Source organism: Rhinoderma darwinii, unplaced genomic scaffold, assembly GCF_050947455.1.
Source record: "Rhinoderma darwinii isolate aRhiDar2 unplaced genomic scaffold, aRhiDar2.hap1 Scaffold_733, whole genome shotgun sequence".
NCBI classification, from domain to species: domain Eukaryota; kingdom Metazoa; phylum Chordata; class Amphibia; order Anura; family Rhinodermatidae; genus Rhinoderma; species Rhinoderma darwinii.
In genome coordinates this window covers 240,502-248,242 of record NW_027464295.1, presented here as the reverse complement: position 1 = coordinate 248,242, position 7,741 = coordinate 240,502, and the positions used below count along the sequence as shown (strand labels likewise).

Genomic DNA, 7,741 nt, shown 5'->3' with positions numbered 1-7,741 from the left:
TAGATGATGCGCTGCAGGAAAAAACATACAAAATATAATGTCGAGTGCCACGGTGTGGTCACCGCGGGGAACTGTTTACTTTCATGGATGAAGTAATAGCGCCATTATGTGGTCATCGCTGGGAAACTACTGACTATATTTTACGACCTTATTACTTATGGAAGGCTGCATTGGCTATACGTCGCAATAGCGCCATCGTGTGGTCAATGCTGGGAAATGATCACTAAATTCATTGTAATGCAGGTAGCCTGGTGATGCGCTCTGCAGCAGCGCCATCGTGGGGTCAATGCTGGGAAAAGCTCACTAAATTCAATGTAATTCAGACAGCCTTAGTCATACGCTAAGCAGCAACGCCATCGTGTGGTCAATGCTGAGAAATCTCACTAAATTGAATGTAATACAGGCAGCCTAGTGATACACTGTGCAGCATCGTCATCTTGTGGTCAATGCTGGGAAATGCACACTATATTCAATGTAATTCATGCAGCCTTAGGGATACGCTGAGTAGCAGCGCCATCGTGTGGTCAATGCTGAGAAATGCTCACTAAATTCAATGTAGTGCAGGCAGCCTAGTGATACGCTGAGCAGCAGCGCCATCGTGTGGTCAATGCTGTGAAATGCTCACTAAATTCAATGTAATGCAGGTAGCCTAGTGATACAAGGAGCAGCAGCGCGCCATCGTGTGGTCACCGCAGGGAACTTTTTACTTTCAAATTATTCCGATATTGTATATTTTAATGAATAATATAGCAATACTGCAGGGAATTTATAGACCTAGTTTTATATGATGCAGACAGCACAAAAGATGTGCAGTAGCAACAGCGGCCTCGTGTGGTCACTGTGGCAACTGTCTTGGTAGGCCATCTGAGTACCCGGAAGAAAAATGTCTGGAACACACAAACAGGAAGTGACGTTTATGACTTCTGGGTGAAGCGAGGCGATCATTCAGGTATTTACAGTCAGAATCTTTCCTGTCCGTTTATTAGGTGTCAGTGTGTGACGCATGATGCGCGTAGTATAAACATATTCAGCTTCTTTGTATGTGAGATTTTTACTAAAATGCTAATCAGGCGGATGATGAACGCAATCTGTACTATGGCCACCAGGTGGCGATATGACATAACATTATTATATTATTACCATTTACATGTTCCAGAATCAAACCTCACACTTTTTGGAGATATAAAACAGATATTTGATCTTTTTTCAGAGACCCTGTGACACCCCCCTCTCCTATGTAACCGTGTTAACACCAGTGTAGCCATAAGGGTATGTTCACACGACCTATTTTCAGACGTAATTCACAGGTGTAATTTTTTTTCCGAGTTTTTAGACGCGGAAACCGCTCCAAAAAACTCATCAAAAACAGTTCGAAAGTGCCTCCCATTGATTTCAATGGGAGGCGGAGGCGTCTTTTTCCCGCCAGCGGTAAAACCGCCTCGCGGGAAAAAGAAGCGACATGCCCTATTTTCGGGCGTTTACGCCTCTGACCTCCCATTGACTTCAATGGGAGGCAGAGAAAGCGTATTTCGCAGCGTTTTATGCCCGCGGTATGCAGGGAGAGGAAAATCTGCCTCAAACTTCCAAACGGAATTTAGAAGCAGAAATTCCGCCTGCAAAAAACTCTTACGCCTGAAAAACCGTCTCCATTACGCCTACAAACATCTGCCCGTTGCTTGCAATGGGTTTTACGATGTTCTGTTCAGACAAGGTGCAATTTTACGCGTCGCTGTCAAAATACGGCGCGTAAAATGACGGCTCGTCAAAAGAAGTGCAGGTCACTTCTTGGGACGTTTTTGGAGCCGCTTTTCATTGACTCTATTGAAAACAGCTCCAAAAACGGCCACAAAAACGCCGCAAAAACACCGCGAAAAATACGAGTGGCTTAAAAAACGTCTGAAAATCAGGAGCTGTTTCCCCTTGAAAACCGCTCCTGATTTTCAGACGTTCTTGAAGCCGCTCGCAATTTTCGCTGCGTTTTTTACGGCCGTTTTTGGAGCTTTTTTCGCTAGAGTCAATGAAAAACGGCTCCAAAAACGTCCCAAGAAGTGACCTGCACTTCTTTTTCACGGCCTATTTTTACCACGTAAAAAAACGTGTAAAATGACACCTCGTGGGAACAGAACATCGTATAACCCATTGCAGGCAATGGGCAGATGTTTGCCGACGTATTGGAGCCGTCTTTTCAGCCGTAATTTGAGGCATAAAACGCCTCCATTACGTCTGAAAATAGGTCGTGTGCACATACCCTTACAGTGACGGTCACAGTGCCCACATGACAGCAACAGTCAAGGGCCCCCAGAACAGTGACAGCCACCTTTCTACCAGAACAGTGACAGCCAAAGTGCTCCCATAACATTGACTGTTGCTGTTATGTGGGCACTGTGACTGTTACTGTTATGGGAGCACTATGGCTGTCACTGTTCTGGGGGAGAGTTGGTTGTCCCTGTTATGGAGGACTTTGACTGTTGCTGTTATGTGGGCACTGTAACTGTCAAAGTCCTCCATAACAGGGACAACCGACTCTCCCCCAGGAAAGTGACAGTCACAGTGCCCACATAACAGCAACAGTCAAAGTTCCCCATAACAGTTGATTAACAGCTGATGGCCACTGTTACATTGTTTGAATATATCAATTGCATCATCATCAGTTTTTTTGTCTCAAGTGATTACAACTGATGCAAAAACCGATTCAAAAATGTATCAGTTGCATCAGAATTTTTCACAATTTTTACTACAAAACCATCAGTTGTCGTTAGTTGTCATCCGTTTTTAACATCAGTTTTTACCACAATGGTCCACCAAAAAGGTTGTCTAGGGTCTGAAAATGCCACACCCCCTCTGTATATAATGCCACACCCCCCTGTAGATAACGCCACACAGCGCCCACTGTAGATTGTGCCACACAGCGCCCCCCTGTAGATAGCACCGGATACATATAGCGCTACCCCTTCTCCTGTAGATAGCGCCACTCAAGCTCCCTCTAGCATATATGGACAGTGGCGTCAGGGGTTACTCCCTAAACGGAATCCCCGGCCGCAGCATTACCAATGCTGTGGCCGGGGATTGCCTCAAGAAGGGCCCCCTGACGCCACTATCCATATATGGACAGTGACGTCAGTGTCTACTCCTTGAGTGGAATCCCCTTGCCAACTCTGGCCAGGGATTCCGCTCCAGGAGGAGATCCCTGACGTCAATGTCCATATATGGACAGTGGCGTCAGGGGGTCCTTCTTGAAGGAAACAACCTGGCCACAGCATTGGTAATAAAGTTGACTTGTTTACAGAACGCTGAGTTGGCTCCATTTTTGGTCAGGGATCTTCAAGTGTAATACTGGAAGGTTCCCATGGCTAAAGAGAGTTCAGTGCTCCAGAATTAAAGGGGTTGTCCGGGCAGGGGGCGGTTTTTCATACTGATGACCTTTCTATAGGATAGGTCATCGGTATATCATTGATGGGGGTCCGTTCCGGAAGCAGATGGCTCACAGTATAGCGGCCGTGAATGTGACTAGAGCTGCAGTTCTGCAGCACGGCCGCTATACAGTGTATGAAGCACCGCATGCCCAGCATAACATCCGGTGCCCGGAGGCAGCCCGAACAGCTGATAGGTGTGGGGTCCGGGTGTCATATTTCACCACTTATTACATTACCGGGTACATATCACAATGTAATGACCATTACTCACCGTCTGCTGGAAGTTGACATGGCCATAACCAAGAGACCATCTTTTGATCATGTTCCTGCAGACACGTATAGACAGCTCAGGCCCATCTGGACTAAACTTCTGATAGATAGAGGAAGGCCATAGGATATTGGCTGTTACTGTGCGGATCTCCACTGAAGAAGTAACGGAATATTCTCATCACACAAAGTCTGTCGTTGGGTTATGCCATCATTTTGCGATCGGTAGAAGTTTTACTGCCATATGAACCCTCGCTCTCGATCATTGCCCTCTTGCGGCTTTAACAGTCTCTACTCTTCTGGGAAGGCTTGCCACAAGATTTTGGAGTGTGACTTCACAGATGCTTTTTTTGGCTGAATGGGCACAAATTCCCACAGACAAGCACTGATATTGGATGAGTAGGTTTTGCTTGCAACCCGTGTTATAATTCATCCCAAAGGTGTTGGATGGTCCTTTGTGCAGGCCACACGAGTCACTACACAACAAACTCATCAAACCATGTCTTTATGGACCTTGCTTACAGGGGCGCAGTCATGCTGGGACAGGAAAGGTCCTTCCCCAGTAGACACTATGTATTACTGTAGGTAACGTTCAGAGGCCCAGATTCACCCATCAGACTACCAGATAACAAGACGTCATCACTCTAGAGAACGACGTGCTTTACACCTCTCCAGCTGACTCCTGGCATTGTGCAGGGGGATCTAAGGAAATCCATTTCATGAAGCTCCTGACACACAGTTCTTGTTCTGCGCCACGTTTAAAGCCACTGAGCTCTTCAGTACGACCCATACTACTAGCAATGTTTCTCTGGAGAGTGCATGGCTGTGGGCTTGATTTATGCACCTGTTTGCAATGCGTGAAGCTGAAACAGCTCAATGCGTGAAGCTCAATAATTAGGGGGGGTGTTCACGTACTTTTATCCATATAGTATTGTCTCTCACCTCCCACATGCTGTATTTTCTCCTTACTGCCAAGAGACACAGAACTAAAAATTAAAGAAGAGCTCCAGTGGAAGCACAACTTTCCATGTCTGCACCCCCACCTGACTGTATATATCACTCTACACTTCTTTTATGTATACTGTACTTACTTTTTGAACGCCTGCCTTGTCCGTGCTTTAAAAGAAGCCTCCGTCTTGATTCTTAGATTTCCCCAGCTTTCTCTTCCTCTCTGCTTTGCTATCAATCACATGACCAGCTAAAGACCATATAATTTCTTTATGCTGGGGGACACTGTGATTATTATTCTCTCTATATTCTTCTAAATAAGCTGAGAAACCATCAGTATACAGACAGGGAGGCTGCACTATATTCTGCTACACCAGTGTGACAGGAACCTGTCTAAGTATCAGTTTCAGTTGATGATAGAAGTTTCTGTTTCCCCCTGTGTATAACTAGTGCGGTACAGGAACTGCTGAAGCCTGTGATGGGTGACACATAGATCTCCGGAGACCCAAGTAGAGAAAGTAGTCACCGAGCCGGATTCACACTGCTGCTAAGCAACCGTCCCGGTCTGATATATAGAGATAAAGAACAGGGGAGAGACCGACACATGGAATACCAGAATGCAGCACATGGGAGAGGTCAGTTTTGGCCGGAGTGTCCCTTTAACATTTCATAATTATATCATCTAGTTATCATCTCTTTATTTGTAGATCTCATTCGGAACCATCTACACGTCATTGTTCTTTGTGATGGATAAGGGACACATAACGGAGAAGATACTGAACGTCACCCTGGAGATAATCTACCTTCTTACCGGGGAGGTAAAATAATCCGGGACTCATGTATATGTCCTTTCTCTTATCTTTTTATCCTACGGACAATATTATAGAAAAAGCAAAAGATCACGTCATCATAATTGATTTGTAAATATAAATGCTGTAACAAATCTTCTCTGGTGCATAGATATTTATTTTAATACAATGATAGCGCCCCCTAGCATTTTGACTGCCCCCCTAATGCTGCTTCCACCTTCCTAAACAGTCCGCGGTGGACACGCATTATAAAAGTTATGATTTTTGGAATGGTGGGAGGTAAAAACGAAAATTAAAAAAACCGAAAATAGGCTGTTCATTAAGGGGTTAATGACCTATCATTCACCTGTTCTATACCTGGACTGAGTTACCTGGTGGTGGTTGCATTCAGTTATCCTTTGGATGCATTACTATGGACTGATCTGTGGGCTACAACATAAGGTGTCTTAGCCTGGGGACTGTGTTGCTCCCTCTGCAGGCGGGGTGTTGCGGTGGCACTGGTTGCCATGTGGTGCGCCACCTAATAGATTAGGGACCCACTTAAAAGAAGTCGCCATGAGGAGGCAGGTTGGCTTATACGATCAAAATGTTTACTAAGAACTTCCTGTTCATTTTGATTCTCTTGGTAGTTCCAACAATCCCGAGGTAGAGGTCGTTCATCGGGAACTGTGCACAGTCTGGGCCCAGGTTCAGAAGAACCTAGAGGCGTCCCAGGGCATACAAAAGACTCAGGCAGATAGAAGACGTTCTGCTAACCCTTTGTTTGTGGTCGGGGATCTGGTGTGGCTGTCTTCAAAAAATGTGCGCCTTAAAGTTCTGTCTAAAAAATTTTCTCCCCGGTATATAGGGCCGTACAAGGTCATTGAGGTCCTTAACCCTGTCTCCTTCCGGCTGGAGTTACCCCCGTCTTTTCGAATACACAACGTGTTTTATGCCTCCCTCCTGAAACGCTGCTCCCCGTCCTTGGTTACCTCGAGGAAACCTCCGGTCCCTGTTCTCACCCCTGAAGGGGTAGAATTCGAGGTGGCCAAGATTGTGGATAGCAGGTTGGTCCAAGGCTCCCTCCAGTACCTGGTCTATTGGAGAGGATACAGGCCTGAGGAGAGGACTTGGGTACCCGCCCGGGATGTTCACGCTGGTGTATTGCTCAGGAGGCTCCATCTTCGGTTCCCCAATAAGCCAGGTCCACCTAGGAAGGGTCCAGTGGCCCCTCATAAAAGGGGGGGTACTGTAAAGGATCTGCCAGACACCGCTTCTGTGTCGACGCCCGTGGTTAATCAGTCTGCACCTGCTCCTAGGTCTGATAGAGTGACTCGATCTGTTACCACTCAGGCTGGTAGGCTGAGGAGTGGGAGAACCAATCACAGCCTGGCCAGACAGTTCTAGCTCCCGCCCTCGGTCTATGTATACCTTCATTTCCTGCTTGTCTTTGCCTGTGATTCTCTCTGGTTTCCTGGCTCTACTGTTCCTGCTATAACTATTCACCTCTGCTTCATATGACCCTGGCTTGACTGACCATTCTCCTGCTCTGCGTTTGGTACCTCGTACACTCCTGGTTTGACTCGTCTCGTTCACTACTCTTGTTGCTCACGGTGTTGCCGTGGGCAACTGCCCCATTTCCCTTAGCTTCTGTGTACCCTTGTCTGTTTGTCTGTCATGCACATATTGAGCGTAGGGACCGTCGCCCAGTTGTACCCCGCCGCCTAGGACGGACCGTGCAAGTAGTCAGGGACTGAGTGGCGGGTAGATTAGGGCTCACCTGTCTTCTCCCTACCCCGACATTACAATAGGATTGTATAGAAAAAAACCTAGTTTGTTATTAGCACCATTTTGGGTACTTTTTGATCACTTTTTATTACATTTTTTTAAGGATTTAAGGTACCCAAAAACCAGCAATTCTGGTGTTTTTTTTTTCTCGTTCTTTTTTAAATATGGCATTTACCCTGCAGGTTAAATAACGTTATTTTAGATCAGACTTATACGGACAAGTCCATCAATTATGTTGATTTTATTTTTTTTATATCACTTTAGAGGATGAGGGTCTTTTTTTTTTTTGGTGTATTACTAAAAACTTTATGGGTATGTTCCCACACACCGGATACGCTGCAGATTTTCTGAAACAGAAAATCTGCAGCAGAATCTCAATAAAAACGCTGGTGAATGTGTGACAGAAATCCCCACCAAATAACGTGTTTCTTCGGCTCATTTTGCTGCGGTAATGCTGTGTTTTACCTGCGGATTTCGTTTTAAACATTGGTTATAGCAAAGTATATGTGCACCTGCGTGTTTCCGCTGCGCAAATGC

At 45.9% G+C, this 7,741-nt stretch overlaps 1 long non-coding RNA gene across 1 annotated transcript; it reads left to right on the top strand.

Moving 5' to 3' along the window:
* The first annotated feature begins 861 nt into the window (after nucleotides 1-861).
* On the top strand, nucleotides 862-7,473 carry LOC142729712 (uncharacterized). The gene is made up of 3 exons (XR_012878449.1): nucleotides 862-949; nucleotides 5,079-5,263; nucleotides 5,336-7,473. It is a non-coding gene; the product is annotated as an uncharacterized LOC142729712 (long non-coding RNA).
* The last annotated feature ends 268 nt before the right edge of the window (nucleotides 7,474-7,741 follow it).